Genomic DNA, 20,228 nt, shown 5'->3' on the forward strand with positions numbered 1-20,228 from the left:
AAGGGTGAGGAGTTTGTTTCTGGGACGTTGACTGAAAAAATGACTTTAATATGATATTCATAAACCATAGCAACTGGCAGTTGAAAAAAAAATGATTTCGTAATAGAGGCCAGGGTGGTAGAGGTGAATAAAAAGGAACGCACCAAGATGGACATGTTACAAAAGCAAGGGCAAAACTGGTTCACCCAAAATATGTGTATCCTTACTTCTAGGCTGGAATGGCATCTATTCCAAAGCAGTGGGATCTTTTGGAACAAAACATGGGGAGGTAGTTAGTGTGGTTGGCTGGGAGGGAAATGAAAAGAACATCTCCAAAGCAAACGTTTTTTATTTTAAACAAAACAAAACAATACAATACATTCTAGCCCCTCCAAAATCCCCCTTCCCTTTCTAAAGACTAGGTGAAATTCGTATTTTAATTATGTGATTGCTCTCCCAAATGGGATGACATTGTCAACTATGAATTACCAAAGCTGCTTCTTTTATCTCCTTCCCAGAATACACAAAGCAAAGGTCTAAATGTGATTTTGGTGAAGATGTACTTTTATTTTTTTCAAATGACAGAGGCAAAGAGGGGAAAATAAACATCTTAATCCTACAGCCCCCTCCTGGGGAATCTGTGCCACAGGGAAATGGAAATGACAGTGGGGCTGAGTGATCATGTGGTTCAACTCTCTGCCTCTTCCTCTACCAACCACCTCCTCCTGCTCTTCCATCAATCTCCACTTTTCTACTTTTGTGCTTTTGCTCTTCTCCCTCCAGGTTCTCCCAGGGGTGCACACACTCATTTATTTATTCAGCAGGCACACAAATGATTTACCCTGAGTTCGCGGGCAAAGCAATTATATTCTTAATCAAATCAAGATGAATGAACTCAGGAAATAGACTACATAATTTCTTGTTAAGAGTGAGCATCTCTTTGAAAAAGACCATAACATGTCTTTGATGGTATATACCCAGTCGGTCTTGGGATGACTCAAACTCATTTAGCTGTTTTCTATAAGTCACAGACGATGCTTTTCCAAATGATTCAAATTATTGCGGAAAAAATCTTAAATCATCTGAACATGGAAATCAAGTATACTCCAGGATATCAAGTATATTCCTTAAGATCGGTTGGAATGTTAAATTTCAACATATATATATATATATACACACACTATATATATGTGTGTGTGTATATACACACATATATATTTATATTTTGGAAAAAGACTTGGAGATTTAAGAGATTCATCCTGTCCCTTTTAGCATTGTTCACTTCCAACATTGAAATCAATTTTTCATCCTTTGAATAACTTGGACTAAGTTTCCCCTCCACATATCAGATGTTTTTCAATGAGCCTTTTACAGTGAAATAATGATGCACATAAATCCTCTCTTCTAAAAGGAAGGATTGGGATTTTACCTCCTCTTCAATTGAAGATCTGTAGACTATTTCCATTAAAGATGAGTTATTCCAAATCAGATCCGGGTAGTTAATCAGTTGCTATTAAACCAGAGTAAATTGTGCTGTGCTGGGTTTTAATGGCGAAGATTTTTCTGCTGAAAAACAAATGCTGCTAGACCTATCCTAAAGACTTGTGATGCAATATCTCTTTATCAGCGTGCAGAGCACTTGTTACATTTTCAATACGATATCCAAAGGTTAAATGTTTTTATTAATAGGAGTGGGAATATTTTAGTCTGAATGCCACAGAGAGGGAGTTAGGATAACATGACAGATCCACTTCTAAGGGCACACACTGGTAGAAGAATAATACCTAATTTCTACATTGAACATTCAGATTGCTTTCTTTGGGGCTTATGTTTTATTTACTGGTGAGGAAATGACTCTTTAACTATATTTAAACTGAGGTTGCATGAATATTTAAAGTGATGGTTTCAACTAGAGGAACATTTTCATTATGGGATGAACAACAGAAAAAATATTCCACTCGACTTTCTCTGATAGATTGCAAAGCTTTAAAACCATTCTCTTAAAACATTGATATTCACCATCTTACTTATCAAAATAAATAGACTGGGAATAAATAGCCTAGCACTGGTCCTTTATATTCCTGCATTAAAAAGAAAATTAGATAGACCCTCAAAATATGTAAAGCGATCACCTGAAGGTTGAAATTAATCTAGTATAATGGCCACAGTGATATCTGACCTGTTCTTAGAATTTTATATGCACTGCATCCTCAAAACCACTCAGCAAATGGATTGTTGCTATTATGCCCACTTGGCAAAGAAGGAAATTGATGTGGAGAGACATTAGATAATTGCCTGGAATCCAAATTTAAGTAAGACAATGAGATAGATGAGGTACCCAGGTGGGTTTACCGAGTGTGAGTTTGTAACTATACACCCAAGCACAGTGGAATTATCTCTTCTTCAGAGAGGAAGAAAATTCACATCCATTAATCCACAAGATCAGGGACTTAGTACAAATAATTGTAAAAACATTTATTAAACATCTGTTGTGTACAAAAACACACATGAGAAGAAAATTGTACAGAGCTAGGCAAGACAGGACTCCTTTCAAAAAGAGATGATACATGAGAGAGAAACAAACTCTAATAATTATAGAACAAACTTTGGGTTAGTAAGAAAAAAAAATTTTAACTAGGATACTATATACTCTAAAGATGATTTTTAGTTTTTTACTTTTTTTAAATTTTTTGAGATGGGGTCTCACGCTCACCCAGGCTGAAGTGCAGTGGTGCAATCATGACTCACTGCAGCCTCCACCTCAAGCAATCTTACCGTTTCAGCCACCAGAGTATCTGGGACTACAGGTGCGTGCCACCATATCTGGCTAATTTTGTTTTGTTTTTTTAATTTTTTTGTAAAGACGGAGTTTTGCTATGTTGCCTGGGCTTGTCGGGAACTCCTGGCCTCAAATGATCCTCCCTCCTTGGCCTCCCAAAATGCCAAGATTATAGATATGAGTCACCATGCCCGGCTTCCTAAGGATGACGTTTAACTATTTTGTTTATTTTTTTTTGTTTTGCATGAGAACATCATAATCCCGTCACCACAATGTTGATTAAAATTTGTACTTCTATTTTTTAAATATAAATTTTAATTTTTAAGGGCTCATTGAATTTAGGTTTGACAAATCTTTCTTATCTCAACATATAGCTCCCGTTTCTGGTATAGGTTTAGGTTTTTTCCAACAGAAAAAAAAAGTAATAAAAGTCAACATGTAAGACTGTCTAAAAACTGGTTAATGTCTTTCTTTGTCGTTTTTCTGAAATTTAGCATAGCTACCTATCAACTCTAGAAATGGTTATCTTAAAGTCTAAAACAATACTGGACTGCGATTCATAAGATAAGGGAAAAAATACAATCATGCCACATAACCACATTTTGGTCAGTGACAGATCACATAAACAATGGTGGCGCCATAAGATTTTAGTACTGCATTTTTACTATAACTTTTCTGTATTTAAATATGTTTAATCACAGAAATACTTTAATCCCATATTTTTCACTGTACATATTCTTTGTTTAAACATGATTTTAATACTGAATTTTTATGGTATCTTTTCATGTTTATATATGTTTAGATATGTAAACACTGATCATTGTGTTACAATTGCCTGGAATATTCATTATGGTAACACACTGTACAGGTTGTAGCCTAGGAGCAATAGGCAGTATCACCCAGGTGTGTTGTAGGCTATGCTGTCTAGGCTTGTGTAAGCACATGCTATGATGTTTGAGCAATGAAATCACCTCAAGACTCTTTCTCAGAATGTATCCCTCTAGTTAAGCAATGTATGACTATGAGAGTCCCTTTTAGCCTTTGACATTAAGGCATTTATACTCCACTGGGAAAGCCAGATTTCACTGAAGTAAAAGATACCAATATAAAAAAGTATATATTCAACTCTCAAGTATCCCCTAAGGGAAAAGTACTGCAAGGAACAGAGAAGGGAGTGAGTGATGAGAAGAACTGTGGGTTTCGTGCCTTTGCTGTGGTTGGCACAATAATGTAGAAAATAAAATACAATTTCAGGACCCTCTAAATTTACGATGTCAAGGAGGGAGTTAAACCCTGGAAAGTGAGTCATGTAGCATGCTTGCAATTCTGCTTCTTAGATAATAGCTTAACTCTCTTCTTTACTGCTCTTGTTCTGTAAATGACTAGGAGAGACCAGAGACTAGGCCTTCCTCTTCCAATTACTGATCTTTGTTATAGATTAACTGCCTCCTTTATTGTTCTGTACCTAACTCAGACCAGATGGTGCCCAAAATCCCTTCACAGTCACATCTTCAGTGTGGAATGTTAAATACACCTTTCCCCAAAGAATAAGACTACGTTGACTAATCAGATCACTGTAATGGCATCAAACATCATATTGAAAGATGTTGAAATTCTGTTAAACTTCTCTGAACGTTGTCTAAATAAGCAATCCCAAACTTCCACATTTTGTAACACTTACTTCCATTATTTGGAATCTGTGCTTCCCAGGGCAGCCTGTCCTTAACTTTGTGATTGAATAAACCCTCTTTAAACTAGATTCTGACCTTTTTGATTAAAGTTAGCAGTAACGATCCCCACCCAAAGATGTCCACGGTCCTAATCCTCAGAAGCTACAATTATGCTGTTACATGGCAAAGGAAAAATTTGTTGTTTATTTGATGTTAGGTTTATCTGAGGTTAGGTTGATGTTATTTGATGTTAGATTTCTAACTAGACGTGTAACTTTGTGTTCATAGGTAAACAGCAAGCCTATAATGTAATTACTTGTTTCTGTGACGATTGAGGTGTACAGGAAATATAGTTTGTATGTTTGCTCCGTTTTATTTCCGAATTTCGTGTTCAACACTTATTTACCTAACATCAAATAAAAACCAAATGTTTTGGTTTGATGTTAAGTTGTAGTTGCCATTGAGGCTGTTAATCTACTGACTGTGAGATGGGGAGCTCATCCTGAATTACCAGATGGGACCAATGTAATCACAGGGGTCCTTCATAACGGAAGAGGGAGGCAGAAGAGGTCAGACAAAAAGATGTGAGGACTGCACCAGAGTCAGAGAGAGGCTATGTTGCTGGGTTTGCAGATGAACGGAAGGGACCATGAACCACGCAAAGCTGGCAGTCCTTAGAACCTGGAAAAAGCAAGAAACCACCTTTTCCTTGAGCATCTGAAGGTACACAATCCTGCCAACAGCTTGATTTTGCTCCAGTGAGACCAGTTTTGCCTTTCGATCTCCAGAATCATAAGGTAATACATTTCTGCTGTTTTAAGCCATTCTCCTTTTGGTGATTTGTTACAGCAGCCAGAAAAAAAGCAAACACATGCAAATACTTGCTCTGAAAACACTGCTCTCAGACATTGCAAGTGGACTCATGCTTCTTTCTTCCAGAAGGAGTCAACCTTACCTTTCTGATGCTGCTGTGGAGAGCTGCAGTCTGGTGTGGATAAGTGTATCCCAGGCATCATGCCATGGTGTAGACAACTCTTCACACTTAGTCTCCACCTTGAAAGCAGGGGTCATGTCTTAGTCATGTTTGTATGTCTGTTGAATATTCTGTGGGTGATTAATAAAGGTTACAAGAGGACACAGATAAACACACACTGACGTATTTAAAAATCGAGTTGGGAGAGTAACCTCAATGTTGCCAAGACTCAACCACACTACTCCAGGACTGGTCGTTAGAACATCAACTTGGTCCTCACAAGAGCTTGTTAGAAATGCAGAATTTCAAACCTTCACCCTAGACTGAGTTAATTATATCCTACATGTTAAGAAGATAACAAGAAAGTTCTCACGCAGATTAAAGATTGAGAAGAACTCCTCTAAGTAAGTGGCTCTCAACTATAGCTACACATTGTAAATCAAGGTTAGCATCTGGGTTTATTGCTTTAAGAGGTGGCCTTGACATCAGGATTTTACACAAAGAGCTTCTTGGGTCATTCTAATGTGCAGCCAAGGATAAGAACCACTCTTTCAGCTTCAACACTGTTTTTCACATAAGTTGGCTTTGTATAGACCTACCATCATTCACCTATTATCAATCCTCAGTCCAACATGTACCCATATTCATGGAACAACTACTTTCTCTTGTCAATCCTTTCTTGCTTCCTTTTGGGAGAATGTAATTCAGGTACTACATTTCTACAAAATGTAGAATATATTTCTCCTTGCCAAACAATCTTACATATCTAAAGACATGTTTCTGATTTGAAATAGAAAGGTGATCCTGCGAGAGGTGAAGAATACTCATCTTAGAAAACACTCTAAAAATTCTCACTTCAGTGTTGTGAAACTCAAATTATGTTTTATTTAAAAATTGGTGTAAAACTTTGTTAAGGGCATATGTCACAAATTTGCTTATTTTGAAAGTAAATTGTGGAATACGCAAAGAAAATGAGTGCCTCATTAATTTCATAACATTCCAATTCTTAGAAAGCTAGTGAAAATATTTTTATCTTAGAGAATAAGTATTGTGTGGTTACCTGTCAAGGCAAAATAAAACTAAATTTCAAAATGTATCAAATAAATGTGATCGTTAGTGGCTTTATCAAAGCATATACATTTGTTTGAGATTTTGCTACTATTAGAGTATGAAAGGAAGACTTCTGCAGTTGTAGTATGGAAGTCTTATGTTCCTCAATATCCTTCCTTCTCCAACTCTTATGCCATCACTTCTGTGTGGTGCTTTACACAAGTATAATTGGACAACAGCCTTTCATGCTGCTTTGCTTAGGGCTTCCCTGACATCTCAGCATGAGACATCTGCAAAGCCCACCACTCATGGGCAGTCACAAATCATAGTGTCAATGGTGCCGCCCTTGGCTACTGCCTATCAGGAGCTGTAAAATAAGTGGCTTACCCCTTTAATGTCTCAGATGTACAGTTTTAAGGTGTATTTCAGAGGCTTTTCAGAAGGTCTCTGACAGGATTGAACATGTGCTTTTCTGGAGGTGGATAAGTCAATGAAGCATCCTTGTTCTAAGGGCTCTCTGTTTTATTCCCTTTGTTCTAAACTCCTTCTTCCTGGAACTACATTCTTACCTAAAGTATCCACCTAGAAGCTTTTCCTGCCACTGTTAAGGGAAGCCTAGGTAATACAATAATCACATTATTTGTTTATCTTATTTATTTGTTTTCTTCCTCGTTAGCCTGCATGTTTCTCTTGAAGATGAAGCTTTTAACTCACATATCTTTTCAGCCCCTCACAACTACCACCCAACTTGGAATAAAACAGGCACTTAAAAATTATTTGTTGAATCAGTGAATGCATTTCAGGATCCCACTTCTCCAAGAACTTTGCTTCTGATGTCTCTAGTTTTTTTCCAATGTTAAAATGCTCTATCTGCCCTACCCAGCATTTTCTACAGCATAGTCAAACACTTAAGTCCTGTTCACTGCAAGATGCTCAAAACTTAACTCATATTCACTGCTTGTGTTTCAGTATCAATTTGTCTATTCATTTTACATACAATTTCTTGAAGACAGAAATTCATAAAATTCATTTCAAGTAAGAAAACATGAAAATACTTGGTCAACAGTAAAAAAAATACATGAGTGATGATGATAATGATGATTGTGATGATGATGGTGATGATGATGATGATGGTGATGATGATGATGGTGATGATGATGATTGTGATGATGATGATGGTGATGATGATGGTGATAATTGTGATGATGATGGTGATGGTGATGATGGTGATGGTGATGATGGTGATGGTAATGATTGTGATAATGTTAATGGTAATGGTGATGATGATGATGGTGATGGCAATAATGATGATGATGATGGTGTTGATAATGATAATGGTGATTGTGATGATGATGGTGGTGATAATGATGATGATGGTGATGTTTGTGATGATGATAGCAATGATGGTGTTGGTGATGATGGGTGATGATAATTGTGATAATGATAGTGGTGATGGTGATAATAGTGGTGATGGCAATAATGATGATGATGGTGATGGTGATAATTATGATAGTTATGGGGATGATGGTAATTATTATGATGATGGCAATAAGGACAGTGATGATGACAATGATGATAATGTGATTACCAACAGGCAGACATCCTATATTCAGGATAAAAGCTGAGCTCACAGATTAGCAGACTTACACAGTTAATTATTTACCTGAGGGTGGGTCACATAGCAAGGTCCATTTCTATGCAAGGCAGAGGGAAGTCATCATGCTCAATTCCAATTTCCTGAATTTCTATAGCAACAGTGGCTGTATTGTTTGACCACCATCAAATATTATCCTAGTTGGAGTCCATGTGACCCATAGGAAGGCAATCTATGCATTTCCATTTACACCTCAACCTGGCTTATCAAAGGATATTCTAGCACTTTTAGTAAATCCTGTCATTTGCAACCAAGCATTATGCTAATCTAAATAAGTCAGGCAGAGAAAGACAAATGCATGATCTCACCAATGTGTGGAATTTTAAAAGTTGAACACGTAAAAGCAGAAGGTAAAACGATGGTTACCAGGACTAGGGAGTGGGAAACTTGGGGAGATGATGGTCAAAGGGTACAAACTTTCAGTTATTATAAAAGATGGACAGGTTCTGGAGACCCAGTGTACAGTATGGTGATGATAGTTAACAATACTGTATTGTATACTTGAAATGTACTAAGAGAGTATATCTTAAGTGTCCTCACTACACACGCACACACACACACAAGCTAACTATATGAGGTGATAGATGTGCTAACTAACTTGATGGTGGTAATCACTTCACAATATATACATGTAGCAAAGCATCACATTGTACAACTCCAATGTATGATTGTTTTTCAATCTACCTATAATACTGTCTCCTTATTTTGCTGTACTATTAACTCTACTTTCTCATTTTTCATTGGGAAATAAGTTAGATATATTTATGTTGCCCTGTAATGGTGGCTTTAAAATACGTATGGATATTATAATTTAAACTGCTTTTCTGCTTCTAGTATGTCACTAAGTCTTTTAGCTTTATATTTAACCGTTAACTAGTACATAGAAGTTCAATGATTATACAATGGCAAGACCCTACCTCATCTTCTTCTTATACATGTTAAACATAGAATTAAAGGAAGAAAAATTTTAAGGTGACTATCCATTGAAGGATAAAATAATTGGTCAAAAGGGATTAAATTCAAAACCCTTAGTGATGACGGAATAATTTTAGAAAAAAGTACACTATTATTTTATTATAAGATTAACTTAAATCTATGATTTGGCATGTGTAGAGAAAATGGCCAGTATTATAGATTTACAGGAGGTAATACTTTATAGAAAAGTAATTGCAAGGTTAGATGTAAATTATGAGAACAACATAATTATTAATCATTCTACAAAGCATGATGACTCTTCAAATAAATATCACGTTATTTATATTCTACTTTTAGCACATACATAACTGCTTTTGTGATCTGATAATCATTATTTGTTATTACGGAAAGCTTGCTTGAGTTTGGCTTATTTATTTTTCCCTCATTTCTTCCTGACCTACGTTTTCCTCCTCCTTCACTTTATTTCCTGCCTTCATGCATCTGAAACCAGATGACTCTCTGGGGGGCTAAATTATTATGAGGTGGCCATGATATGAGAAAGGCTACAGCACAGAGGGATACTCCACATTTGTACTCAGAAACTCTTCAATTGGAAAAAAAAATAGTTTCTTCTGTTTTCCAAAGAAAGTGAGCAATTTCCAGAAAATCCCCCGGATAAAGCAGTGCCTGAAGCATCTTGATAAAAAGCTAAAAGAAAAAATTTTATAAATTACCAAATACAGGCATTTGTAATGTGCTATGGGGTTCACTCAGAAATAACACTTCATTCTACCTTTAATGGCAGGGCCATTCAGCATCATGCAGATATTGCAATTGGAAGGCAAATGGTTTATATTCATGACATCTGTGTCGTTTTAAAAAATGGAATTCTAAAACTTATGAAACATGTGAGATTTGAGGTTATTTTGGAAAAAAATAGTGATTATTGTCTGGTATGTATGATGATCTGGTAAAGTCATGATAATGTTTCTTAGAATACGTGGCAGATAAAGCCTAATGCCAAAGACCCACAATTGATCAGACGGCATTGCTTCTTGGGTCTTGGATAAAAATCTTTTTGTCCTGTAAATTGTTCTTAGCGTTATCTTACCAAGAACTTTTTGTTTTGTTTTGTTTTGCCATTTAGTTTCTGGTTCCATATGAAAAAAAGATGGCTCTGTATTGTAAAAGCTCACTTTGTAATCTTTCAGCTAACAGAGACGTCGGGATTAAAGATATCATTAACTATAACCCACAGGAGAATTCTTGTTTTTAATATATGTGCCCACAAAGCCAACAATGCTGGTTTATAAAATGAGAGAGGGTCTCATTATGAGCTCAATTTTCTATAATCTGACACAGTGTGAATACAGTTCAAGATTGAGATTTCTTTCATTATAATTAAAGAAAAATACTCTGACCTTTTCAGCCACATTGAGATAACTAGAAGCAAAATTTATTTCTTAAAACATCCTGCATATGTACATTTATTAGAGAAGTTAATACTATTTGAAATGAGCTGTATTTCACTCTATGACGATCACAAAAACTTTGAGCAAAACATCACAGTCATTATCTGGATTGACCCAATGTATTTTACTTCATAAAGGAGTACAGGTACATTTTACTGTACAACCACATTCTCCTGAATCTAAGCAGTAGAAATATAGGAGCTGGAGGTAAATTATCTAATATAGTTAGCAGAAGTTACGTTTCCTTCAAACTATTCATGGATTACGTAGGACAAATTATGATTCATTCTTTATTGTAACAAAAATAATCAATTTGTATGTAGTAAATTATTGTCTATGGCAGTATTTTAGCTATTATTTTTCCTAATGTAGATTTCCAAGGAGTCTATATGCTCACTAACATTTGGAAACTATTGACTAGAATTGAAATAGCAATTCGGTTCCTAATTTTCTTGTTACTACATCAGTGGCATTCCTAAAGATATCACCCGCTTAGAATGGATGACTTATTTTATTAAGCTATTCCCTCCATGAGAAAAGAGGAGTAGTGAAGCTAATATAGTATACTTCATGTTTCACTCTCAAATCATATTTTTAAAAAAAGGCCTTAAGTGGTTTAAATAGCCACACACACGAAGAATGGCCTATAATGAGAAGCATTGTCGTATCTGCAGAGGCCACTAACAGAGAATGACACAAATTTACATACAAATGGAGACAGCACCTTGAATCTGATTTTTTAGGTGTTATGACAGTGATTTATAGAGAAGGACAGTTGGCTCCGGAATTAACCAGACATTATTATAATTTACTGTTTTTGTCTTAATTTTTTACTTTTAATTATTATGGGTATATACATTTTGTATGTATTTATGGGGTTCATGTGATATTTTGATACAAGCATACAACATGTAATGATTACATCGGGGTAACTGAAGTATCCATCACCTCAAGCATCTATTATTTCTTTGAGTTAGGAACATACCAATTCCACTCCTTTCGTTATTTTGAAATATACAATAAATTATTGTTAACTATAGTCACCCTATTGCGCTACTAAACTCTAGATTTTATTCCTTCTATCTAACTGCTATTTTTGCACCCATTAACCATCCCCATTTTATCCTCCCCTCCCCATTACTACCCTCCCCAGCCTCTGATAACCACCATTCTACTCTCTATCTTCATGAGTTCAATTTAAAAAAAAATTAGTTCCCACATATGAGTGAGAATATGCAAAATTTGTCTTTCTGTGCCTGGCTCATTTCACTTTGCATAATACCCTCCAGTTCCATCCATGTTCTTGCCAATGACAGGATTTTATCATTTTTTGTGGCCGAAGAAATTTCATTGTGTATATGTGCCTCATTTTCTTTATCCATTCATCTGTTGATAGACACTTAGCTTGATTCCATGTCTTGGTTGTTGTGAATAGTGCTGTAGTAAACACGGGGCTGTAGCTGTCTCTTCGATATACTTATTTCCTTTCTTTTGGGTGTATACCCAGTGGTAAGATTGCTGCTTCATATGGTAGTTCTATTTTTAGAAATGACTGTTCTCCATAGGGGCTGTACTAATTTATATTCCCACTAAGAGAGTACAAGTGGTCCCCTTTTTCCACATCCTCACCAGCCTTTGTGTAATTTACTCTTATGCAAGCTTAACAGACTGTGTTCTTTTATTTATTCTTTCCAGAGTATTTAAGCATCACTACTGTGTCACATAGAGTAGTAGGCTTGAAGAATAAGAAAACATTCCTGGTTTCAAAGATCTTGCAATCTAATAAGAAAGACAGATAAATAAATGAAGGGTGATGGTGTAGTGCCATGGCACCTGGAGGAAGAAACTGCCATGAGATGCTGGTATGAAAACTTCAGAATGCTTGGATGGATTCTCACCTTATCCCATGCCCCATGAGAAGCAGATGTCAAGACAAGAGTAATCATGCAAGGGTTGTATTCTATAAAATGCCAGTGTAAGAGAAAATGAAGAGACAGCCATTTGCCTCTTCTTCTCTTTCTTCCATTTTATATAAATGGATTTGTCCAATGGGTGCCTATATTGACTGTATTTTTCAGTTGGTGTGATGTTTTCAAGGTGTATCCGTGATGTAGCATGCATCGGTGTGTCTTTCCTTTTTATTGCCAAATAAAATTTGACTGTGTAAATGTATCACATTATATTTATCCATTCCTTAGTTGAAGCTCTCTCACTCCGCTTATCAGTGCCTCTCAATATACAACCTCATGTTAGTTAAAAAGATCTGTTCCATCATGCTTCCCTATCTCAATCACTGTGGTCTCTTCCTTCTGATATAATTGTTGGTGTCGATTCACAGTCAGCTCCTCTGATCTCCCACCTCTAATTTTCAGCCATTGGACCATTGGACAAGACCCAATATAGCCACTTACCCCTGACAATTATAAGGGCATGATTTGCTTCCAGCCTTGATATCTAGCTTCCCACTTGTACTAAACCAAAGTGGGCCACCATATTTCTTTAATTGCACATGGAGCACACCAAATGTGCCCCAGAATCTCTGATAGGCATATTTCTCTTGCATGCAATTCATCATTCTCTGATTTTTGTTTGCCTAAGTATCAAATTCTGTAGAAACCCAGCTCAGGAATTTCACTTCTGTGTGTCCAGTGAAGCCTATAATGCACCAACAAATACCCAGATAGCAAGAATAAAATCTAGGAAAGAGACACAAATCAACGATCTGAAGTCAGAAGAAACTAAATACAAGCAGGCTGATTTTGGAGGGAAGTTGAGACATGAATAAAACAAATCACAAGTTTGAATTGTTCCATTCTTACAGATTTTAGCCAGAAAACACATCACAGGTAACACTTCAACTACAATTCCAATACAAAACCTATGGTTTCTCTAGCCAGAAGAAATTAAAGAATTTGGGGCAACTATATCCTTTGCAAAGTGAAGGGGTACATTCCAAAGTAAAAATATTCACATACAAGGAGTCCTAAATTCTGTGTATAAATTTGTCTCAGCTCTTTAGCTGACACATGCACGTATAATTCAGAGACAAATCATCTCAGACACAAATAAAATAACTAGGCTGAGATTTTATCTGCCATCCAGAAACTGTGTTGGCACTTAGAGTCTAGTGAAACTTACCCAGCAAAAAAGGGGTCTTGATCCAGATCTCAAGAGAGAGTTCTTGGATCCCACTCAGGAAGGCATTTAAGGCAAATCACAGAGTGTGGTAAAAGAAGCAAGTCGGTTAAGCATATATTGTTATGGGTATTGGGACATCTGGACTTTCTGTTGTTGTATGAGTGTGTCCTTGTAGGTATCTTTAGGCTGTTTCCTCAGCTATAAACATTTTCTGACCATGGTTCATGACTGGCAAGAAATGTGCCTTGCTAGTTTTAAGATGGAGTTGTTTTTAAAATGATGTCACTCTGCCTCTCCTAGTCACCTGCTTCCTTAACAAAAGCAATTGTCTGGCAAAGCGCGCACACACACACACACACACACACAAGTCACATAAATGAATAGGGCCCCCATTAACACAAAATAAAATTTCCAATACTCAGGACAAAATCCAAAGTTACTCAACATACAATGAACAAGGAATATGGGAAACATTCTCAAGAAGAAAGATCCTCAACAGAGACCACTCCCCATTTCCATCAAGATGATCCAGATGTTGGAACTACCAAAGTAGTTGTTTATAACAGCCATTATAATATGTTTCAGATGGAAAAGGAATATATGTCCAAGATGACTGAGAAAATAGGGAGTCTCAGCAGACAAAGTGGAACAATGGAAAAGAAAATCCAAGTAGAAATACTGAAAGTGAAAAATACAATACCTGAAATAATTAACTGGATGGATTTAGCAGCAGAATGGACAGAAAGGAATTAGCGACCATAAAGACAGATTTCTAGAAATTATCAAGAGTGATAGAGGGAGACAAGAGAGATTGAAGAAAATAAGCAGACCACCTGAATCAGTATCACAATGTAAGAAATATTTAACTAATATGTAGTTGGAACCCCAGGAGGAGAGGGGGAAATGCTACACTAAATATAATTGAATAAAATTTCCCCAGTGCGGTGGTAGACATACATTTATACATTCAAAAGTTTAATAAGCATCAGCAAAATAAACATTAAGAAAAACACGTGTAAACACAGTGGAGTCAAACTGCTGGAAGACAATGATAAGAAGAAAATCTTGAAAGCTGCCAGAGGAAAATGATGCATTACTTAAACCTTGGATAATCGCCCAGTCTTCTTCACAAATATGGAGACAAAAAGACTATGGAGCCATATTTTCGAAGCGTTAGTGAAAAATTGTTGAATTTTATATCAAGCAAAAGTATTGTTTAAGACTGAAGGTAACAAAAGGTATTTTCAGGGAAAAGAAAACGAGAAATGCATCACTTGCAAAATTGAATGATAAGAAAACCTAAGAACTGAAGGTAAAACTTAGATCTTCAGGAAGAATGAATAATGTCAGAAGTAATAAATACCTAGATAAATGTAAAAGCCTGTGTAAGGTACAGTAAGCTGGGGGGGACTTAGTAAGTGAACCTGAATAGCTGTGTGTTTTCGACATTTTATGTGTGGTGGTACAATATTAACTTTAGGCTACGAAAAGCTAAGAATGTGTGTATTCTGTATTGCAACCACTAAAGATAGCTCAAAATCCTATCGATAATTGAAAGTGGAATCTAAATACCTAAGTCATGAAATAAACTGTACAACAAATCCCCACAACACAAGTTTACCTATGTAACAAAACTGCACCGGTACCCCTGAATAAATAATAAATAAATAAAATTAAAAAATAAAATTACAAAAGTAGTCAAGAAAAAAGGAATAAAAATAAAATCAAAAGATTAATATTAATTTACAATAAATATTGATGGAATAAAAAATTCAATGAAACACAAGAATTGTAACAATGGATCAATAAGCAAAACCAATACATAGTCTATAAACAAGTGTTTTATGCATAGTCTGAATCCAAATGGATGGGAAAAAATATACAGTGCAAGCAGCAAGCTCAAATATGCTGAAGTGACTGCACCAATATCTGATGGAAATGGCAATATACGTCTCCAAAAATACTATAAGAATGTTCCTGGCCTAGCTTTACTCATAATAGCCTCAAATTTAAAATTGTCCAAGTACAGCATTAGTGATGGCAGCTAAGATATAGAAACAACACAAACGTTCATCCACAGATGAATGGAGTGTAGTGTATTATTCCACTTAAATAAAGTTTCAGGATGGGCAAAACTAATCTACATTGGGAAAACCTGAAGAAGGGAAACAAAGGATATCTCTGGGGTGGTGATGTTTTCTATCTTGAAAGGAGTTTGGTTTTGTAGATGTATATGTATGTCAAAACTCAGGGAATGAATGCTAAAATGTGTGCATCTCAATTTCTTTCAACCAAGTGTGTATCTTCCTTCCTTCCTTCCTCCCTTCCTTCCCTCCCTTCCCTCCCTTCCCTCCCTTCCCTTCCTTCCCCCTTCCCTTCCTTCCCTTCTTCCCTTCTTTCTTTCTCTCTCTCTCTTTCTTTCTTTCTCTTTCTCTCTCTCTTTCTTTCTTTCTTTCTTTCTTTCTTTCTTTCTTTCTTTCTTTCTCTCTTTCTTTCTTTCTTCTCTTCTTACGAAGTTTCACTCTTGTCAACCAAGCTGGCGTGCAATGGCGTGATCTTGGCTCACTGCAACCTCTGTCTCCTGGATTCAAGTGATTCTCCTGCCTCAGCATCCTGAGTAGCTAGGATTACATACGTCCGCCACCTCACCTGGCTAATTTTTATCTTTTTAGTAGAGATGGAGTTTCATTACGTTGGCCAGGCTGCTCTGGAACTCCTGACCTCAGGTGATCCACCCACCTTGGCCTCCCAAAGTGCTGGGATTACAGGAGTGAGCCACTGAGCCCGGCTGTGTGCAACTCATTTCATGTAAAATCTAATTCAACAACTATAAACAAATATTAAAATCTGGTTCCTGTTATGCATACTGAAGAATTTAGAAAGTAATGTACTAATGTGTGAGGTTTGCTTTGAAATGAATAAAAAATAAGATGGATGAATGAATGGATACAGGGATGCATAGGTGAATAGACATTTCGTGAAAATAGTATAGCAATTTACCAACTTAATAAGACTATTCATAGTAATTTAAAGGCAGCATCCACCTAATACAATTTATGCGGTAGGTGGACACTCACTTTAAAATTCTTTCAATGTTGCTTTATATCTGAAATTTTTCTTAAATAAAATATCGAGGTCAGGGAGAGTTAGCTCAAATTCTATTTTCTGTTTGAAGACTTCCTTCGAAGTTCCTGCTTGTTTCCCTAAAATCCTGTCCTATGCATTCACTCAGCAGTCCAGAATTTAGACACTCTTCGTGCATGGCATACGCCAGTCTGTTATGCATCTTTGTGCTTTTCTGCTATATTCAAGAGAATGCAAATCACCTGAAGAAAAACATATGTTCTTTCACTCTCTTTGTCTAGTACAGAGCATACGATATCCCCTAGGTTCTTTGTAAGTGTATATTAATATTAATAAGAGGCTTTTTTCTACCCTAGAACTAGACAGGTATTACTATTACTAATTCATAACTTAAGAAGAGATACACTGTGTGCTTGTTTCAAAATGTCACATGTACCTCATAAATATGTACTACTATTATATATTCATGATAATTAAAAATGAAAATAAATAATAAATTAAAAAAGAAAAAAGTGCACCATTTATTTAAAAATATTATCACAATTTTCATAATACTTTTAGGGTTGGAGGCAAGGTAAAACATTTGTTATTTCCATGTAATTTTTTAAAAGAACTATATGATCTCAGCAAAGTACTTTGTTAGGTGGAAAACAATGAAGCACTGAAAATATAGAGCCAATTTGCTCTGATCTCTATGTAGTCCCTAAAACTTTGGGAAGACTGGAGCTAGTACAAATGGGAATGTCTCCTTTGGGCTCCAATTAAATCTGGTCATCTCACTGAAATTCAGATGCTTTCAAATTTTCCATAACCTGAGAACCAAGTTGTATTTTTCCATGTAGTGAGAAGCTTATCCTGGCTCACTGAGAACATTGCCAATTGAATAGGCCTCTGAAATCATACAAAAGCGAAAGAAATATACAGAAAGAGTAGTACATAGGCGTATTGTCCCAGGTAGAACTAAGGATCACAATTTGTAACTTTACAGACAAACACAAAACCTGGGAGGCTATTTACACAGGACAGTACTCCATAAGCAGTTCTCAGATCTGTTTCACGCTTTTGATTCATTTATTTTTTTTTCTGCAAATAACATACAGTGGTGCTATTTCTGTATTCATTCACTTTGCCCTGTGTTACCACATTTTTTTCTAAGGCTTTATTATTTTTTTTTATCTTGTTTGCTTCTCAGTGATTCTGCAACTTCTGCAATAGTATGTATGCTTTTGAGGTTTTATTTTACTTTTTTTGAGAGAGAGCCTTGCTCTGTTGCCCAGGCTGGCTGCAGTACAGTGGTGAGATCTTAGTTCACTGCAACCTCTGCCTCCTGGGTCCAAAGGATTCTCATGCCTCAGCCACCAGAGTAGCTGGGACTACAGGTGCACACCACCAAACCTGGCTAGTTTTTGTATTTTAAGTAGAGACGGAGTTTCACCTTGTTAGACTGATCTCAAACTTCTGATCTCAGGTGATCCACCTGCTTCGACCTTCCAAAGTGCTGGGATTACAGGCATGAGCCACCATGCCTGTCCTGAGTTTAATATTAAAAACCTTCAGAAGATATTTCACTTTTTCCCATTATGCCCCTTTCCATTGAAGATCATACTTATTTGTCTTGATCTTTGAACATTATCGAAGACAAAGACAAATGCACAAGATTCTGTTTTGCAATTTCATATTTAAAGATATTTCTCCCAAATGACTGATATAGTGGAAACATCAACCTAGTCATCAATTGCAAGATTTCTTTGTTAAATACCAGGTAATGATCTCTTTACATGTTATTCACATTATTAACTGAAGGCTATTGATATTGTGGATTATCTTCTAGGGAAATTTTAGTGAGTCCATAATTTAGAAAGGAAAAAAAAAAAAAAGAAATCCGCTTCTCCCAATTAATTTTTAAAGTGCATCTTTAAATGCAAAGTTGAAAACATTTTTTGTTTTGTTTTTTTTCTGCTCACCCTTTGTCTCCCTTTTTAGCCACCACAATCAAGAGTCTTGGAAATGAAAAAAATACCTATTTAATACTATCTTGTTGTTTTTGTGCTGAGCTAGTCATCTTCAAGCTAATTGATTTTGTTTTACTGTGATTTTCCACCACCCTATGTGAGGAGCTCTTCATTGTGTTAGGTCAAAGCCTGGCTGTGAGTCTCCTCTTTCCACTGAAGATCCAGTGTCTGAACATGAATGGAGGCTCCATCACATTTGTGCATGGCGTCTGAATAGCTCTCTCCAAACAATGAAAGACAAACTCCAATCTCCAGGCTTCACACTGTAACTGCCTAGTAGGTTTACTTTGCCTGCTGCCTAGACAGAGCTGATTTCTCAACACAGGGTAATTGCAATGGAAAAGGACTATTTCACACAGAGTTGGCTGTGCAGGAGACCAGAGTTTTATTTATTACTCAAATCAGTCTCCTCGAGCATTCAGGTATCAGAGCTTTTAAAGATAATTTGGTGGGTAGGGGCTTGGGAAGTGGGGAATGCTGATTGGTCAGGTTGGAGGTGGAATCACAGGGGGTCAAAGTGAGTTTTCTTGCTGTCTTCTGTTCCTGAAAGAGGCTGCACGCCCCCTAAACTGTCATTTCTAATCTTGTAGCTAATTTATTAGTCCTGCAAAGGCAGACTGGTCCCCAGGCAAGAAGGGGGCCTTTTCGGGAAAGGGCTATTATCAATTTTGTTTCAGAGTCAAACCATGAACTGAATTCCTTCCCAAAGTTAGTTCAGCCTATGCCTAGGAATGAAGAAGGACAGCTTAAAGGTCAGAAGCAAGATGGAGTTGGTTAGGTCTGATCTCTTTCACTTTCATAATTTTCTCAGTTATAATTTTGCAAAGGTGGTTTCAACACCATTTCAATTATTCATCCACACCTGGTGACAACCAAGCACTAAGTCGTGCCTTAGAAGCTCCGAAAGTTCTTCTTATGTCTCTGCAAAAATTGATTTTTGACATCAATGCTAGTTAACTCTTCTGGTCTCTGTGTCTCCCCCAATCACTCCAATTTGATCTGATTATAGGAAACTGACTTTGATTTCCTTTCTTCCTAATTGCACACACACACACACACACACACATGCATGCACACACACACACTTTGTCTCCAGGAAATAGCAAAAAGTGTCCCCTTTATTTAGTAACCTCTTTATATGCCCAACCTCCAAGCATATTTCCAGACATGGCATCCTCTGCCCATAGCAATTTCTGCTTACTCCTTCCTTTTCTAGAAAGAGAAAGCAGCATATTTAAGCAGCATATACTTCACATAACATCGCTGTTCATTGGCCAATCTTATCGTAAGTACACAATAATAATACCAACGCTCATTATTGAAGACTTATGTGCCAGCCACTACACTAAAAGTTTTACATGTAATTAACTTATTTATCCATAACATCCCTATCATGGGAGTTCCTGTCTTTGTTTTTCTCATTTTACAGTTGAGTACTTTGAGTTTTAGAGAGGAGACGCGGCTTTCTCAAAATCTCAGAACTAAGGAATACTGTTTGCTTT

Source organism: Papio anubis, chromosome X, assembly GCF_008728515.1.
Source record: "Papio anubis isolate 15944 chromosome X, Panubis1.0, whole genome shotgun sequence".
NCBI lineage: Eukaryota > Metazoa > Chordata > Mammalia > Primates > Cercopithecidae > Papio > Papio anubis.